This window comes from Podarcis filfolensis, assembly GCF_964270895.1.
Source record: "Podarcis filfolensis genome assembly, chromosome: 6".
Lineage (NCBI taxonomy): Eukaryota > Metazoa > Chordata > Lepidosauria > Squamata > Lacertidae > Podarcis > Podarcis filfolensis.
The window spans coordinates 4,564,316-4,582,820 of NC_139609.1; the positions used below are offsets into that span (position 1 = coordinate 4,564,316).

Consider the following 18,505-nt stretch of genomic DNA (forward strand, 5'->3'; position numbering starts at 1 on the left):
TTTATATGTTTGTTTGTTTGTTTATGTATTGTCTTGTATTGTTTTTTAATATGTGTTGGAAAATTAATAAAAATTTACCTAAAAAAAAAATAAAATAGAAGCTTCAGCTAGAAAAGACTACTCCTGCACGACTGCTAACAAGTACTGATCAGCAGACACATATTCAGTCTGTTTTGCACCAGCTACACTGATTGCCAATTTGCTTCATAGCCCAAGTTAAGGTGTTGCTTTTAACCTTTCCTTGCATGGCCTGGGACACTCTTGCTTTAAGGATCCCTTCTCCCCTTATGAACCCACACACCAGTTGGGATGCTCAGCAAACCTTACTGTTCATGCCATCTGTGGAATAAGCTTGAGCAGGGAAGACCACAAACAGAACCTTCCAGCAACTGCCCTGAAAACTTCATCCCAAAGAGATGACAAAAACTCCTTCTCTGATGTTTCTTTGGGGAGGGTGTGTGTAAGGCCCATTTATTTTGCTAAATTCTGCTTTCAGGATTATCTTCTGTGGTTCTACGTTGCTGTTATGCCACTACATTTTTTGTTCTAAATTGTACCATTCTTACTGTGGATTTTTTAAAAAAATAATGAATACAGTAGTACCGCAAAGTACTCCGGGAAGTAGTGTCCCAGTTTGCAAACTTTACCTCAGTCTAAGAACGGAAACTGAATGGTAGAAGAGCACCGGTGGCAGGAGGCCTCATTAGGGAAAGCGCTCCTTGGTTTAAGAATGGTTTTGGTTTAAGACCGGACTTCCAGAACAGATTAAGTTTGTAAACTGAGGTACCACTGAGGTACCACTGAGGTACCAATGAGGCCTTCCATCATACATGTCATCTCTTTCATCAGTACCACACCGACGTGCATTTATTCGTGCAAGGTTCAATGTCTTTCCATCGAACCTGCTGAACCACAGATTTTCCAAGGGTTTGGTGTCTCCGCTATGTGTGTGTGATGGGGAAACTGTTGAATCTCTTTCACATATAATGTTCAACTGTCCCCTACATAGCATAGCCAGGGCTAAATTCCTGGGTCCTGCTTTACTGCGCTTGGTTGGCAGGCCTGTTGAATCACACGCCGCACTGCTTTTGCAGGATACAGATCCTTCTGTAACTCTGCAGGTGGCGAGATTTCTGAATGCGGTTATCTCACACTCAAAAACCACCAAAAACCAACAACAACATCAAAACTAATCGAACTGTTATGATGAGAGTGCATGTCGGAGTTCGTCTTCAGTTTTCCTTTTCTGTGATCTGTCCCTTGGAGCTCTCCTGGCCCCAAGTTGTCACTTGGCTCTGCTCAATGACCCACCCTTGCATCGTGGTGTTCACCTTCTGTTGTCGGATATATCTGTTTTTATGTCCCTGTGCTTTTATGTTTGTACATATTTTATGGGCTAATAGCCGTAAATAAATAAATTGTAATTGTAATTGAGGTACCACTGTACTTGTTCTTGAGATGGGCAGTCTAGACCATGCAGAGAATCAGCAGTTGGCATAAGGCTGCTTCACCCTCCAAAACCCCTCTCCTTCTTTGTTTTACACAGCTCCTGACCAGGTCAAAGGGGATTTGTGCAAGGTAACTTTCCACTGGGTTGTACCCCAGATTTTAAACATTGTCTTTCTGTACTCATAGCACAAACTCAAATTTTACAGCAAAATAATGCAAGTATTCATTTTCATTTAGTTTAGTTCCAAACCCGATGACCATGAAGTCTGGACACCACAAGTCTGCAGAAGGGGTGTGTGGGTGTGGGTGTGGCTTATTCAGGTTTTGTGCTGGGAATTAATGATGCTTCGAAAGGGATTGACAGAAAGTATGCTAGTGGTACAAACAACAGCTGCTCAAAAGAACTCTCCACACTCCCTTCCCTCTCCTGTGCACCTGGCTGGGATTGTTGTTGTTTTTCAAGGTGAGCAAGGAGCAATCCAGAGGCCTCCAGAGTCTTCTGGACACACCTGTGCAACTTTTGTACAACTGTTGTACACAGAGAAAACTTGGGAGCAACATACTGAAAGACACAGGAAATTACTAAACAAGGTGACCGTAAAAATATATATTTTTTTGTAAAACACCACAATGGCTGAATCAACAGGCAGCAAGCACCAAGATACATATGAGTATGTTCCCTTTCTCTTTCGCATGCCCATGTGCACATCTTTGCTTGAGTCAACGCTCCTTAGGTTATATTTTTGCCTTGCAAGGACTGATCCTAGGAAGGAAATAACGTTCCCCAAGCCCTTACTGCTACTTGTGTTGGGTTGTCCATCCATCACTCATCTGATTTCTTTCCTACTTGTGTAATTCCAGGCAGGCAGTGATCACAGTATGATAGCGAAATTTACCTGTGCCCTGTTGTCACTAAGGGCACAAAGTCCCACTAGAGAGAGCGGCATTTCTTATACTGGCCGTACAAACCATCGTAGCTAATCAGGGATCATTGCTGAAAGAAGTGGGCTCCTGTCCGTTCTGATTCAACAGCACCATGTTTCCTCACCAAGCTGTTTATGCACTATATTGTATTGTAAGATACTCAGGTTATGAAACAGAAGGTTCAAGGTTCAGCTCTTGCTTCTAAACTCAGCTGGGCACCTTAGACCTTTCTCTTAGCTTCTTTTCTTGTTTCCCCCAGCCTCAATTTGCAACAGGGGGTAATAAATAATAATAGCGTCCTACTTTGCAAGATCAGATCAGGAAGAGGAAGTCTTGAATTCATCACATTAAGAACTGAGCCCTGTAATCTTAGGCTGATCTGCTTCCATATTGGACTCAAATGTATAGAAAAGGGGTATCACTTGGAACTGTATAGTTTAAATGTGCTTGTAGGGGGGTTGTGGGTTTGTTTTGTTTTCGTTCCTGTTTTTATTGTGTATTTTGTGATTTTATTTTGTATTTGTATGCTGTGAACCGCCCTGAGATTTTCAGATGAAGGGCGGTATACCAATTTAATAAATAAATAAAATAATAATAACCGGGGCAGTTTACCTACAATGCTGTTTAAGTTGTTGTTTGGCAAGAAGAAGAAGAGGAGGAAGAGGAAGAAGCAGCTCTGAGTTATGAAGAACAAACAAGTCTGCTCAAGTGCAGTGGACTTGAGTGAACATCACTTGGACGTATTTTGTGTGTGTGTTTCTGGTGGCTTCCAAATATTTAGTTCGGGAAAGAGGGGAAGGGAAACTGCTTTGCAAAGGAGGAATGCCACTACCAGCTTATAATAATGGATAATAGTGAAGTAGATCCCTGAAAGCTTCCTTCACCCTCCTGCTTCCTTTGTTTGCTGCCACTTCCCTCTGACGTGACACAGGCATCTGCCTCTCCAACTTGCTCCTCATTCCCACTCTTATCAAAATGAAGGCTGACACTCATCAGCCACAAAATGAAACTGACTTGTGTCACTGCGATGAGTCTCCCCAGCAGATGGCGAGTGTAAAATCACAGCCTTCAGATGCTTTAGCTGTCAGTTGTCAACACACAAAAGGGCCAAATGCAAAGGTCCTGTGAGAGCAAGGTGATGGCACCTGGGACTTGGTATATGAGCACAAATTCACATTCTTTTGCTGCGGATTAAATTAATGTGGCCTAAGAACCACCATTGCTTGGGTTCTATATAAGGATTTGCATTTCTGGTCCGTGCCACTTAACATGTGAAAGGGACACCCACCATTCTGTACCTTTCTGTTTCCACCATGTTAATCTGCAATTTAAAAAAGAAATGTCTCAAAACATAGGTTTAAATGTATGGTTCAATACGTATTTCAGCTTTCACCCTCTCCAGATGTTCTGGACTACAACTCCTATCAGTACCAGATAGCAGAACAGTGCACACTTTGTTTCGAAAACCTTCAGTTTTCAGAAGTAAATATGATATTGATAAATATGACAACAAATATGAAGAAGCAGGAACCTGAAAGTGACAGTTGAGAAACAGACTGATTAAATTTCACGTAGCATCCGTTGAGTCTTGGTTCACTACCCTGTTTCTCAGCTCTTTTTATGGAAATTAGTATTTTATGCCTGCTTGACAGAGGAAGGCTGGAGCAGGCACAACCATTTTCAGAATACGTAATAATCTGTTTTACTCTAATGATGATGGTTACTTCTGCTTTTATTGTGCGTGTTTTTGCTCCTCATAAACTGGCACAGCCAAAGATATGCTAAGTTATTTGTAAGTTCAGCATCTTGTAGCTCCATTTGTAACAACAAAAATTAAAAGCAAATTCTATTTGTAATTATTGCCTGAGTATTCTCAATATACCAAACATGACAATTTTATGGCAAACTCAGTTATACATAATATATCTTATGTTCCTAAAGTAACAAATCAATTTCCAATCTATAAAGGGTGCTTTGAAAAAACAAACCAAAAACCCAGGGCAATGTGTATTTTTCAATTTCCTTTCAAATTTCCATCAAAATAAATGGGGGATGCCACACACCCCATGGATAAAAAGTTTCCAGAAATTTTACACCTCTGGGATTCAGATCAGCAGCTTCCAAAGCCTTAAGATCAGCTCTGACTGTTTCTAGAAGCCCACAATGTCATTCAGTAGATTGAAGAAAGGGGTAGCAAGGACAGATCTGGCAGCCACAGACTTCACAGAGGCCTCTTGGCTCTGTTGCGCTTTTAACAACACTGGCGGGAGCACTTCAGCAGGACCTAGAGGCCCCACTGACTCAACATGGACCTGATTGAGAGAATGGATTCATTCTGGATAGCCAGAAGATTAAGGCATTTTAATCAGACCTGTTCCAAATCAGATGCAGGGGTTGGAGGCCAGGGTGACACAGCTTGGGAGGCTGCTACTGTTCCTCAGCTGGGCATCTACCACCACTGCGGAGCACTGGGAAGAGCCTAGGTTGCTGCTGCAGCCGCAGGAGGGTGAGAGGAGCAACTACAGCTCAGGCCAGCCCCCCTGGGTGTCACTAGCTCTCCAACAACCTCTGTGTTTGGGTGAGCCACCTGGGGAAGGAGCTTGAGAGGAAGGGAGATACACATACAGCCTGGAGAATGGGGAGGGGGCTGCAACTTATGATGAGGGATACTTTGAAGGCAGGTGTGAGGCCTCTTTGGAGGGTGGCGTGCTTTGAAAGGGAATAAGAGGGGGCACCTAATTGAAGTTTACAATCAGGAAGGGTGGTGGCAGTATAGGCTTTTGTCCCCATAGCAAAATTTGTGTACAGTGGCTTTTATTTCTTCTCTCTTCTGCACAGTCGGTGCAGCAATAGTCATGGCACCAATTTAGTCATGCCATCAATTTAGCCCAAAGACAGGTGCTTTAAACCAAGCCGATTTAATACAACCAAGCACTGTCCACTCATGTCCACTGGCCATTTATGTTTGCCTCATAAGCATGCATCCATCCATCCATTAATCTACTGAGATTTACTTAAATCTACCTTCTATAGAAGTCACAATACTGACGGCCACATTGGACTGGTTACGTAATGTCATGATATCCTCTCTTTCCCTATTGATGAGGAAAGTGCTACAGAAAGCAGCAAGTTCAAGAAACAGAAGCTCTTTTTGTGGGGGGTATTTTGTTGCTTCTCAAAAGCACTACAGGATTTTCTTCCCCCAAAATGAGCAAAAGTGAATGTTCAGAAGCGTCCCAATTCCAGCTTCTTAGAAACGTAAAGGAATGTCAGAACATAAATTCCAAGGGACAGATGGGATTGTGCACTGTTGAAAGGTTCAGTTTTAGGTTTGGAAGACAAAGCGTTAAGTATCATGAACATAGTGTTGGTCAACTGTTAGATTATGTGTGTGAATACTCAATGTCTTCCAGACAGCAGTATGAATGACAAGTACAGAAGGGCTCAAATCACTACTGCATCTGAGTAGTGAAAATGGGGGCATACATGTGAGAATGTGCTGTGAATGGGCAGAGAGAAGGAATATTTGTGTGCCGGTAGAAAGAGCCCCTTTTTTAAAAAACCTCTGTGAGCACCTAGTATTTAGGGATACTTTACAATAGTAAATATAATTCAAAATTATAATAATTAACTTTTATCATAATAGCAAACCTTTGACACAGTTTGCCTTCTGTTGAGTTTTATTTGATTATATCATTACCACCCATTATGTTGTATCCTAGCTTTAACTTTTTACTGTTTTAATTCCTTGCTGTAAATGTGTATTCTGTTGTGGCCAATAGCCAAATAAATTTAAATCTCTCTCTATTAGTCTGAAATAATAATCACACACAAAGACTCATACCTGAATTTAAAAGAGCGTATTGCTAACCCCTAATGAAAATTAGCCCTTCAAAATGTTGAAGAAAAGCGTGAGTCCACTCTTAAGTACCATGATTGTGGGCTCAATGTCCCACCTGGAATGCATTCCCAGAATGCCAACCTATCCTAAAATCTCCTACACACAACAGTGACTTGTTTTAATTAATGCTAAGAGTGTCAACAATCCTTGATTTCCCTCCCCCCCCTTTTCTCTTCTGCACAGTTGGTGCAGCAATAGTCATACCATCAATTTAGTCCAAAGATGAATGCTTTAAATTGATTTAACCAAGCCAATTTAATACAACCTCCCTGGAGAGTTGTGCTAAACTGATATTTCAGAAGCAGAATTCCAAGCAGCTCGCTCACCCTTCCACCCTTCCTTCCTTCCTTCCTTCTTACCTTCCTTCCCTGAACTAGGTTCAAGTGTGCATGGAGACCTGATCTTCAAAGCTACAAGACTCACCCTTTAACCCCAGATTTGATTAAGAGAGCTGTGGCCACTCAGTGGTGAACAAGAAACACACTCAAATATGCTTGAAGAAATTTTTGTTTTCTTATTCCTTCATATGTTTCAAGACTAAGTTCTGCTGCTGAAAAAGAGGTTCCAGGGCAGAACCTTGATGAGAAATAGCTCAAATAAAGTCCTTTTCCAATCTATAGGATCAGAGTCCCTCTCAAGCTTTGGGGATAAATAACTTCAGTGTAGAATATTTGGTTAGCTTGGGTTCTTCATAACTAAAGTTATGTGGATCCTTCCCACTAATTTATAGGATTTGTGTTGGGTTCTTGGATCCACCACAAAGCTTATCACCACAACAGAGGACTTCCTGTACCTATTTATCATAGGTGTATCCTACCCTTCTGCCAAGGAGCTTAAGGGGTTATCACATTTATCCCACAATAGTGCTATATCAGAGTTAGTGCTTTGTCCAAGGCACCATTTCTCAAACAATGGACCAGGGACCTCCATCCACTTTCAGGTGAGCCTCCTCAGTTGCTTCCTCAGTTGGGGGTCCTACTGCCTGGCTGTTCCCATATGATTTTAGTTAGAATGGAACCAACAACCTGGTGCTTGCAGTTTGGGAGTTGGTTAGAAAGTGAGGCTGCAGCATCCCAAGTTGGAGTGAAGAAAAGAGAAGAGGGGAGAGGAAAGAGACCATGGATGAATAGAGTGACTGTGATAAAAGAAAGAGAAATAATGGGGGAAAGGAGGAACAAAGGGTGCACTGACTGGCATAAAAAGGAGAGATGCTCAGAGCTGTTGCTGCATCTTCTTGTCCCTTCACTTCACACACCAACACCAACATTCACCGTTCCTGTGGATGAATGGAAAGAATGTGGAACTGAGTAAAGGTGATCAGTAGACAAGAGGGCTTTCTCTTCTCTCTTCTGAGGGGAAAGGGTCAGGGGAGAAAATGAGAGAGGTGAAAGACTGCAATATATAATGGGGATACGAGAGGGAATCTGTTATAGGAGGAAGAAGTAAATGTAAAAGAAGCAGGGAGGAGGGATGAAAGAAACTGCCAATTGCAGGGGGAACTACGATACAAGTTACACAAGAAACAAGAAGGGGGAATATCTGTGGCTGGCATGTAATATGCAGAATAGTCCCAGAGTCTTTTCTACTAAACATGTGTTGGAGAATCTAGACAATCCATGAAAATGAAGCAGTTTTGCAGCCCAGGGTAAGGGAAGAGACACAGGAAATTCTTATTGAAGAAACTGTTTGTTTTGTAGCTGCTGTTACCAGTTTGGCACAAACAGGTACCTAACCCAACAGAGGGCAGTCCACACGACAACTGGAACAAGTAGCCTCCTCATCTTTTTATCCACAAGAGCATCTATAAAAATGTGCTGTGCATACATGCAAGGAGAAATCTGTGTCTGATCTTTCACATTTTGCTGGCAGCTGCAAAGAGAAATGAGGATTCTTTTTTTGGGGGGGTGCTGGTTTCTTCGCACATGCACTCTTTCCAGATAATCAAAAATATTGGATACTCTAACTATTGGATACCCTCTCTTTTTTGTAGGTCACCAATATCATCTCCAGGGCCCCGTTGACATAGCCAAAGCAGAATAGGAACTGGGTTGCTACGGTAACGGACTAGTGAAGAAAAAAAATTCAGTTTACACATGGACTTTCTAACAGAGTCAGTCAGGAATAAACCATGGCTTTGTTTTGTAAAGGAAGCATTGGGTGGTGGGTGGGAATAACCAGGAAGAAATTAGCTAACCTGGGATAAGGAAATAAACTTATGGAAGCTTCCCCAACAAGTCAGAGTGCCTGGAATCATAGCTGTCAACTTTTCTCTTTTTTTAAGGGAAATTCCCTTATTCCGAATAGGATTCCTTGCAAGAAAAGGGAAAAGTTGACAGCTATGCCTGAAATGCTGCAGTAGGGAGTTGCCCTTATTGGTGCAATGCAATAGGGTTGCCAGGTCTCAGGTTTCCACCTGGAATTCTCCAGGCTTTAATCGCCTTCTCAGAGTCTCCAGAGGAAAAATTAAAATCCAAGGTGAGGGGAGACAGAGCCAAAGGACAGGGGTAGGTGGGTGGGTGTTTGGCTTGAGAGCTTTTACAAGCCCAGAAATTCTATCTGGCCTTGGTCACCAGCCAATACTAGGCAGCTTTTGAGGACTGATTCAATAATGATATTAGAACATTACACGAATTTTCAAAATAGACCTCAGACTGCATGCAATTATGTATTAATAACCCTGGTTTTATCTAGATTAACAGTGGAATGGTCTCCCTCAGGAGTTTGTGAGCTCTCCTTCCTTGGAGGGAGCAAAGGTTGGGTGGTCATCTGTCATGGACGCTTTAGATAAGACTTCTTAAGAATTATTATTATTTTAACTTTTAATCTGATTTATTGCATGGCTTTCAAACGTTAAAATTTTTAAGGCTCAACATCTTACATACTATATAACAGGCAATGCAAGTTGAGTGGCTTAATATACATAAAAACTGGCCACTGTGCACATTCGCTATGCCTCTTGGGAAATGTGCACATAATCTGTGCATGAAGAGAGAATTGTGACATTTCCTGGTCAATATGCATAATAACCTCCTTGGTGATTGTGAATATCTTGACAGGTTTTTGTACATTATCTGTTCAATTGGCATATTCTCTCTGTATAAAAAAAAGACATTTGTCTCTAAATCAATGGTGGGCAACCTGCTGACCACAAGCCACATGCAACCCACTGTCTAATTTTACATGGTGTGGTGTCTCTTCCCGCCAAACAGCTCAGCAGCAGAGAAAAAGTGTATGACTGCAGCCTTCATTCCCACACTGTTCAGCTGTTCCATGTCACTTGGTTGAGAAGCATTGAGGGTGGTTTAAGCTTTCACTCCCCCAATGAGCAGTAGGGGATTTGGGATGGGGCTGAAGATAAACGCAAGTCTGCACTGGAAGTGGGACTCCATTCTCTCACACATCCCATGCAACATGCCCACCACTGATTTAGAGACATATTTATTTAGAGAGAACAGATGGATGTGGGTATGGGCTTGAGCAAGAAAAAATTCTAAATGATGAGCAGGCGGGCTTCAGGAAAGATGGTTCCACAGGTGTATCACAGGCTTCTCCTACAGCACCTGGCTGAGAAATACACAACCCCAGTTGGAGGTGCACTTTATGAAGCCTTCGTTTATTTTAAATCTGCTTTTGTTCTTATACCAAGACAGAGACAGTGGGACAAGCTTGAAGAAACAAACCTAGGTAGTCGTTTATTGACTTTGATACGCTGCCTCTATGAAAACACTTGATTGCAGGTGAGATGTAATAGCAAAGGTCACCTATCATGCTCCACCCTGCTGTCAACAGAGTGAAACAGGGATGCGTCCTTGCTTCTACTTTCTTCAGTTTTTATATAAATTATCTCCCAGGAAGCTTACCAGCAGAACACACTCACTACCCTAGTCTGTCAAACAAATCCCTGCTAATATTATTATATGCAGACAATGTAGTACTTTTGTCTTTGTCGAAAGTGCGCTTGAGGCAATTGTTGAGAGCCTTGGAGAGTTATTGCAAAAAATGAATCATTACAAATTAACTATGTCAAAAACTAAGATTATTGTGTTCTCCAGGAAAAGGATGAAATACAGATGGCTAATAAACAACCACAAAATAGAGTAAGTAACCTCCTGTAGATATCTAGGAATGTTATACCAGTTATCAGGCACATGGGAGTCACAACTGAAAAATGCTATTGCAAATATACAGAGAAGCTTAAAGGCACTTCTCTCATTCCACTCTGGTCAGTGACTGAAATAAATCGATTCATTCATTCATTCATTCATTCATTCACTTCTCTCATTCATCTTCAAAAGTGGAGGACAATTCATCCCTTTGGCTCTCCGAGTCTTTACAGCAAAAATTCTCGCTCAGTTGTATCAATATACCCTTTAGAGGGTGTGCAAAATAAATTTTTAACAGCCATATTTTTGGTACCCAGTTGTGTCCCAAAGGCAATAATACAACTGGAAGCAGGCCTAATTTCAATAGAATGGCACCAGCACTTCAGAATTTTTTGACAAACTTGACCACCTCTTGACCACTATGCAGAATTAGACAAATTAACAGGAAGGATCCGAAACCACGGAGACCAGAAATTTACTGAAGACTGGAGTAAATTTACGAGCTATTTGAAAAGCATTTGTGATGACCAGACGACGTTTGTAGGTTTGCAAGAAGTTCTGTGAGGAGTATAATTGGAAGTATTGTAAAAATGGAAAAGGGGTGATGGTATGTTAAGAGATGTAAAGACAATATAAAGTTAAGAAATGCATAAGAAGTGGTTAAAACGGAAGATCATCAGAGGTGCTGATGGAAGTCGAATAAGATTGTATTTGTTATAAATTGTGTGGTATGTTTTATAATTTATATGTTAAAACTAATAAAAATGTATTTTTTAAAAAAAGATATTTACTTTAAGCTAGGGTTACCAGACGTCCCCGTTTCCCGGGACAGTCCCCGGATTTGTGAATAAGTCCCCGGATAAATTCCATCCCTGGAATGTCCCCGGATTTCATCTAATGTCCCTGGGAAACACAGCAGCAGTCTCAGCCGCCCGGAGCAGTTGGCTCTGGCTGACTTCAGGAGCCGCTCAGAAGTCCCCATATGATGGTGGTGCAGGGGCTCAAAGATGCAGCTTCCGGGCTGCCTCCACCTTCCCTGACCCCAGCAACTAAGCTGTGAAGGGAGACTTCACACTGCCTATCGGAGCAGCCTCCCAACTCCTACTTGCGTGCAAGCAGGAGGGGGCAGGGATCTCTCAATTAGGCAACGGGAAGCCTCTCTTTCCAGCTGAGGGATCCCTGTTGTGTCCCAAATGCAATAATACAACTGGAAGCAGGCCTAATTTCAATAGAATGGCACCAGCACTTCAGAATTTTTTGACAAACTTGACCACCTCCAAATTTAGAAAGGCATTTACGCAAGCCAAATTCAATGTCTTGCCATCTGCACTACTGGAAGGCAGATACAGAAAGACTCCCCACGATGAAAAGATCCACCCTTGTAAGATTGGTCAAATTAAAACCATGGGCCATGTTCTGTTCCACCGCAGATTTTATTCAGATATCAGAGCCAGTCTCATAACCCTGCTTGCATGAAAAGTACCAGGGACAACAGACCTCTTGTCTGACTGGAATCCTTATGCCACCAGAAATGTAGCTAGATTTTGTGCAATAGCCATAAGACAAAGACAGCAAAAGATTATACAGCTCCACAAACAGTCATAAATTGACACAGCTCACAGTCAAATTGTTTATTTTTTTAAAAAAACTTTTAATGGAGTTTATATTTCCATGCATACATATTTTAAGTCTATTTAATTAGTATATTGATTGCTAAATTCTACACTGACTGTTTTAATGTTCATGTAAAAATTATGCTGAAATTCTGGTTTTTGTATGCTGGCTGTTTAGCCATAATAATAAACATTCATTCATTCATTCATTCAGGAAGACAACTTCACTGTGCCCAATGGCAGTAAGATAAGCACATCTCAGCCATTAGATAGAAAATAATACATAGAAAACATAACCATATACATAGAATTTTTTTCTCGCATGCACACACATACAGATGAATGAAATCCCATCCAAACAAACCTACAAAAAATAACTTATTTCCCCTACAAGTGAAAATATGGACAAAATGATTGCCAGGCCTTGATTATAACTGGGTAAGGTTTCCAGGAGCCTTGAAAAACTGCTTTCTGTTAACCATCCATGGCCAAAACTACTCAAAGAAAAACACTCTCATTCCTTCTCCCTCCCTCATCACTTTCAAAGCATTCACTACCATGTTTAATCTCTACCAGTTCGGTCAATTTCCTCAGCTGGAAAGCAGAAGAACTTTCTCATACCTTGGCCAATGCTAGTATTGTGATTTTAAAAGGCATTTTGCAAGAAAAACTCCACTCTGTGAGGGAGCAGCCTCTCTCTAAATGTCAGAAGCTCTCCCCACCCACACTATGAGCTCAGCTGCTCCACATGCCAGAAGGTGGAGCAGACAGGCAAAGCAGAAGGATTAGCAAGAAGCCTCCATGTGCCAACCCAACACAGGCACAGCTGCTATGGCTAATTTTAGACCCAGCAGGCTTGTGGCAATGCTATTGCACCCACAATACCAAAAGAAGATCAAGGGCAGAATGCGTGCTTCCATTTAAGAAGAAAAAAAAAACCCCGAAAAATTTGGCATTGCGCCCCGTCTTTTAAGACTGGGAAGCAGAAATTAAGCATGGAGATAAAGCAGTGGGGAACTCTTCACTTGTTTTGCATTTTGGGCTGCTGTTTAAGACACAGCAGCAGGGCCAGAGAACAGCTGACTTATTTAGGCCATAATCCAACTGGTAAGTCTCCTGGGAATGGCCAGTAGGTACTTATGAAAGAGCACAGGTGTTTCCAGTGAGGCTCAGGCCTCAGTTCCTGCAAGGAACCTTTTGGTGCACAAGGTGCAGGTGTGTGGTTGTGTGTTTGAGACAACCCACCCACACCTTGCGTTATGTGACAGGCCTTCTAGCTAGTCTTTAGAGAAGGCTTCAGGCTGACCATAATTTCATGAAGCAAGGGAAAGATGGGGCTAGTGGATATAATGTAGAGTCCCCTATCTACATCCTTCCCACAGTTCAAACACTTGTGTGTGCTCTTTTGTAGTCGCTTAGCCAGCTTTCAATTCATGCAAAGGGCGCCTTGATCCAAGCCAAGTTCAATTAATTTCTTTAATAAGATTTTGCAAGCCATTATTTCAGAGCGCTTACTGAAATCCACATACAGCTGTTGCTTTCCATCAGTCCTGCTCATTTAGTAATTCAATCAGTTTTTTTAAAAAAGCTATCAAGTTCCTCTGGCATAATTTGGGCTCTATTAGTCTCTAGATTCTTAAAGATTTTCATCATGTTTGTGCCATTATGTCGGCTATCAGGCAATGACAACTATTTGTAGGCAGAAATAGGACTCACTTAAATTGCTGCCCTGGCCTCTGGGAGATAAGATAGCGACCTATAAGATAGGGCAGCTATGTTCCATTCCTGGCTTTGCCGCAAATTAAAGGTTGTATCAAAAGCACTCAATGAACTTTGATTACGAGCCAGCCAGTTCCCATAACCTGAATCAAATTACTGCAGTAATCTCATTGGTTCATGCTCTGAAGGGAAGAAAAAAAGGTGTATAGCATTGCCACATCCCCACATACTAAGGAGACATGTGTCGTTTGCTGTCAGCACTTACATGCCATTGCCCAAAATGTGAGTGCAGAAACATCCAGTCTGCCGTCATCTGCACGCAGACTTAGGAACAACAACAGACACACCCCAATGAATTTACTGAGGGCCAAACTAGATGGTGGGAAGTGATATACGTGGAATGCAGCACAGGGAAATTAAGGAAAATTTTCACCTATAGTCCCAAATTTGATCAGCCTGTCCTATGGCAGCTATTTTTGTTTTGAAAAAGAGCCACATTGAATGCAATAAAGCATTTGGTATGGTCTTCTGTAAGGAGAGGGAAATAGCACAGTGGTGCATTTACTTTGTACAGAGAAGGTCCCTGGTATCTTTTGATAGGGCTGGGACTGTTTCCTGTCTGAAACACTGGGGAGCCACTGTTAGTGCAGGCAATACTGACCTACTTATTTATATTTATTAAATTTGCATCTCATCCTTCATCTGAATAGCACAGGGAAGTTCACAACAAAGAAACACAAAATGAAAACACAAGTGCATAATAAAGCAAAAGCAAAAGAAACCAATAACCCGCCCCCACACCCCACAGCAGTCCGACTCAGTATAAGACAGCTTTGTATGTTCCTTTCAGTCTTGTATTTGGGCTAATCCTGAAGCCTGCTCCACCAGAAGCTCTTTGTGGTTTTGGCCCTCAGGCTGGACCTTGCCGCACATATTGTACATTTTTATTTTTGTAACCCACCCTGGGACCTTATAGTAAAGCTAAGAGATCAAGCAAAGAATAAATATTTGTTAACATCAGCTTCCGTAGCTAAGGAGGAGATGGTTCAAGTACAGCACCTGAATGGAAGGAAGATATAACGAAATGCTTGCTTATAACAGACATGGCGAGCAGGCACATTATCTGCAACACTGAAAGTTGTAAGGGCAGCTCCTAGTCACAGTCCTACTGCCTATTTTGCTCCCTGCTTAGCATCCTGTATACACAAGCCTACAGTAAATGCAGCAAATAAAGGGGACATGAAACTTCTGTGAATACAAAAGCCACGGTGAGCCAAGGGTGAGCATCTACCACCTGCAATAATCTAAAATAGCAATGGAAAGGCTGGTTGTGAGCTCCAGCAAGCCAAGACTGCCCTCGTTTAAAAGACTAAGTGACCACCTCTACCAGTCCATTGTCCCAGTCTTACTAGCATGCAGTGAAGTGAATGCAGACAGAGAGTAAGGAAGTCATTTGATGGTATTAAAGAAACATTTGGGACAAATCTGCTCTGTATCATCTCCTGTTCATTTGTTTCTTCCGAAGTGTTTTGAACCTGCCCTTCATTGCAAAGCAATCTCAGAAAACAATTGAAGCCACCAAAGGCCTCTGATCTTTAGATCACCTAGTAGAGATCCCTCAGAACAAGCAAAATACAGCGCCCTTAGAAATGGCTGACCTCCCAACCCAAAATGGACTGATCCCTCCTGCACAACAGCAGCTGTGACAGCCTTTAAGATCCTCTCAGAGAACCAAGATCATAAGCCCACATACTGAATCCACTAGATCAGGAAAAGGAGAAATGTTTGCATAGCCATAGTGTGTTCCCTCCACCCAGATGCTTCAGCCCTCTTCCCCACAAGAGGCTCTTAAGTCTGGGCACTGTTGATTCATAATGGGGTGACCTCTCATCTTAAGGAACTGTCAGCTTTTCAGTGTTCCGATTCAACCTAATCCTTTTAAAGCCGGTATGTTCTAATCTGGAAGTTGAAATGTTTTAACACAGACACTTGGAGCAGAAGGAGGGTGCTTAACCATCCCCTCCCCTGCTGTTTTCCCCCCATAACTCCCCTCTTCCTGCTGCTTTTCCTCCAGCCCACACTGAGGAAAGGAGGCTGGAAGAGAGAAGATTGGAGTCTTTGGGGGGAACTAGTTGGCAGGGAGGGGTTTTGTTGCCTTCCTCCTGGCTCAGAGTTTTTTCATTTCAAATCATACCCTCCTGGATCTGACTGGCACAGAAAAAGCAGTGGCTAGACTTTAAAAGCAGGAGGATGAAGTGGAACACATAGATGTAGTCACAGCTATATCACAGAAGAAGAAGAAGAAGAAGAAGAAGAAGAAGAAGAAGAAGAAGAAGAAGAAGAAGAGGAGGAGGAGGAGGAGGAGGAGGAGGAGGAGGAGGAGGAGTAGTTTGGATTTGATATCCCGCTTTATCACTACCCTAAGGAGTCTCAAAGCGGCTAACATTCTCCTTTCCCTTCCTCGCCCACAACAAACACTCTGTGAGGTGAGTGGGGCTGAGAGACTTCAAAAAATTGTGACTAGCCCAAGGTCACCCAGCAGCTGCAGGTGGAGGAGCAGAGACACAAACCCGGTTCACCAGAGTCTACCGCTCTTAACCACTACACAACATACTTCTTGAGGATCTCAGATTTGATAGATTGGCCCCAGTGCTGTTTTTCTAGAAAAAGAGGTGCCAGAACTCACCATGAACGAGTTCTCTTAGAATAGCAATGGCACCCATCTGAGAGGTGTCGGAACTGAGTTCCGGCTGAAAAAAGCTCTGGAATGGCCCATGCTGAAACTCTGGATGTGGAGTTCTGGGTTTTCATGTCAGTTTGCCTCTCACAAACACTGTGTTCGGTCTTCTCATGCTACCTTTCTGATTTCCCACAGCACATACCACCTTAGTCAAATCTCCAGTTTTTGGCTTAGAAAATGCTCACTGTCCTAAACACTCAACCTTTAAGAAGCTTCCTCAATCAAAAGGAGACATGTTAGATTAAATGCTCACCCAATTCCATCATCAAATGATGGAAAGAATGACATCAGAATGGTGGTATATTAAACACTGTTGATGTTTGTCCATTTGGTGTTCATTCAAAACTCCTCGTTTCAAACCAGAGGAAGACGCTAGTTCACACACCTCTTACTCCAGTCTCACTGAAATCTATGGATGTCCTCCAGTATAAGTCACATCACCAAGGTTTGTTCACAATGTTGTTGAAGCCAACTGTTTCCCACTTCACTAAAGGTTATTATTATGGGTGGGTAAATCTTGTGTCTTCCAATACTTTGCAATGAGTATTCTTGCTGCTGTTGTAGCATACATAAAGAAAGTTCTATCCTTCTTTGGCACCAATTGGCCGACCATGCCCAGGAGAAAGGCCTCTGGTTTCTTCAGGAAGGTATATTTAAATACCTTTTTCATTTCGTTATAAATCATCTCCCAGAATGTCTTAATCCTTGGGCACGTCCACCAAAGGTGAAAGAATGTACCTTCAGTCTCATTACATTTCCAACATTTATTGTCAGGTAAGTTATAAATTTTTGCAAGCTTGACTGGTGTCATGTACCACCTGTAAATCATTTTCATTAAATTCTCTCTTAAGGCATTACATGCCGTAAACTTCATACCTGTGGTCCATAACTGTTCCCAGTCAGCCATCATAATGTTGTGTCCAACATCTTGTGCCCATTTAATCATAGCAGATTTCACCATTTCAAGAATGGCAGATGAAGTTGATGGACTACATGGAACTGGTGGAAATGACTGGCAGAATGCGAGACCAGGGAGAAGAGTCGGTGGAAGAAGATTGGAAAAAAATTAAAGACTATTTACAGAAATACTGTAAAATTAATGAATGTTAGAAGGATGCTGGAATGAAGTTATATGGCTTTAGCAGAAATGTTACAAAGAATTAAGTAAAAATATATTGTTAATGGATTAAAGGGAAAAATAAGGCTAGATTGTGTCAAGATAAATTATAGGACAGAAAACTGAGGAAGATGGAAAGGATTTGCTGAAACAGCTAACTGAACTGGAATACAAAAAAGGGAGGTGCGAGGAGGTCGCTGAAACAAGTAAATGAAAGATAAGATATGGAAATATAGGATGTGTTTTTAATTGTTTTTGTCTTTGTTTTGTTAAGATTAGGGTATAAGTAGTGTTTTTGTTTTTTGTTTTTTGTATTGTATTGTATTGTAGTTTTGTTTTGTTTTGTTTTGTTTAACTCTTTTTCTCTTTTTGTAATCTTTAAACTCTTAATAAATATTTTTTTAAAAAAAAATAAAGGTTATTATTATGGCCAATCTTAGATCAAGCTCTGTATCTTGAGAGTACTGGTTATATTCCTACCGTTCTCTGTGGTGGTGTGACACCAAAATATTATTCATTTAAAAAGTGGCCTTGCAATCTGGCAGGAGGGATATGGAGAGATTCGTGGAAAGGAGGGCTCCAACCTACATCCTTTCTCCAACTTCTCCCCAAATACTGTTCTGATCTGCATACAGTTATTCTTCACACCAGATTTATGAATTCTTGAGAAAGAATGTCTTTTATTAACAGCTGGCATCTTTCTTGAAAATCCATGCCGCATATGATATGGACTTTAATGGGCTTTGAAGCAAGCACGATTTACTTCAGCACCATGGGGAAGAGACAAAATTGCTCTCAAGAACTGATTTTAAATTATTTCAAGGACACTTAGATCATTCAACCCCCACAGTTCCGCCCCATACATTAACGGCACAACAACCTTCCCTGTAAAGATTTTTAATGCAAAGTTCACAATGCTATGAAATTTCCTGCTTTGCC

At 41.7% G+C, this 18,505-nt stretch overlaps 1 protein-coding gene and 1 long non-coding RNA gene across 3 annotated transcripts in view; one reads left to right on the top strand and one right to left on the bottom strand.

The window, feature by feature from the left end:
- ASTN1 (astrotactin 1) overlaps positions 1-18,505 on the bottom strand; it is a 215,908-nt gene that overhangs the window by 161,286 nt on the left and 36,117 nt on the right. The window lies entirely within an intron of this gene.
- On the top strand, positions 99-2,983 carry LOC310766000. The gene is made up of 2 exons (XR_014549915.1): positions 99-783; positions 1,436-2,983. It is a non-coding gene; the product is annotated as an uncharacterized lncRNA (long non-coding RNA).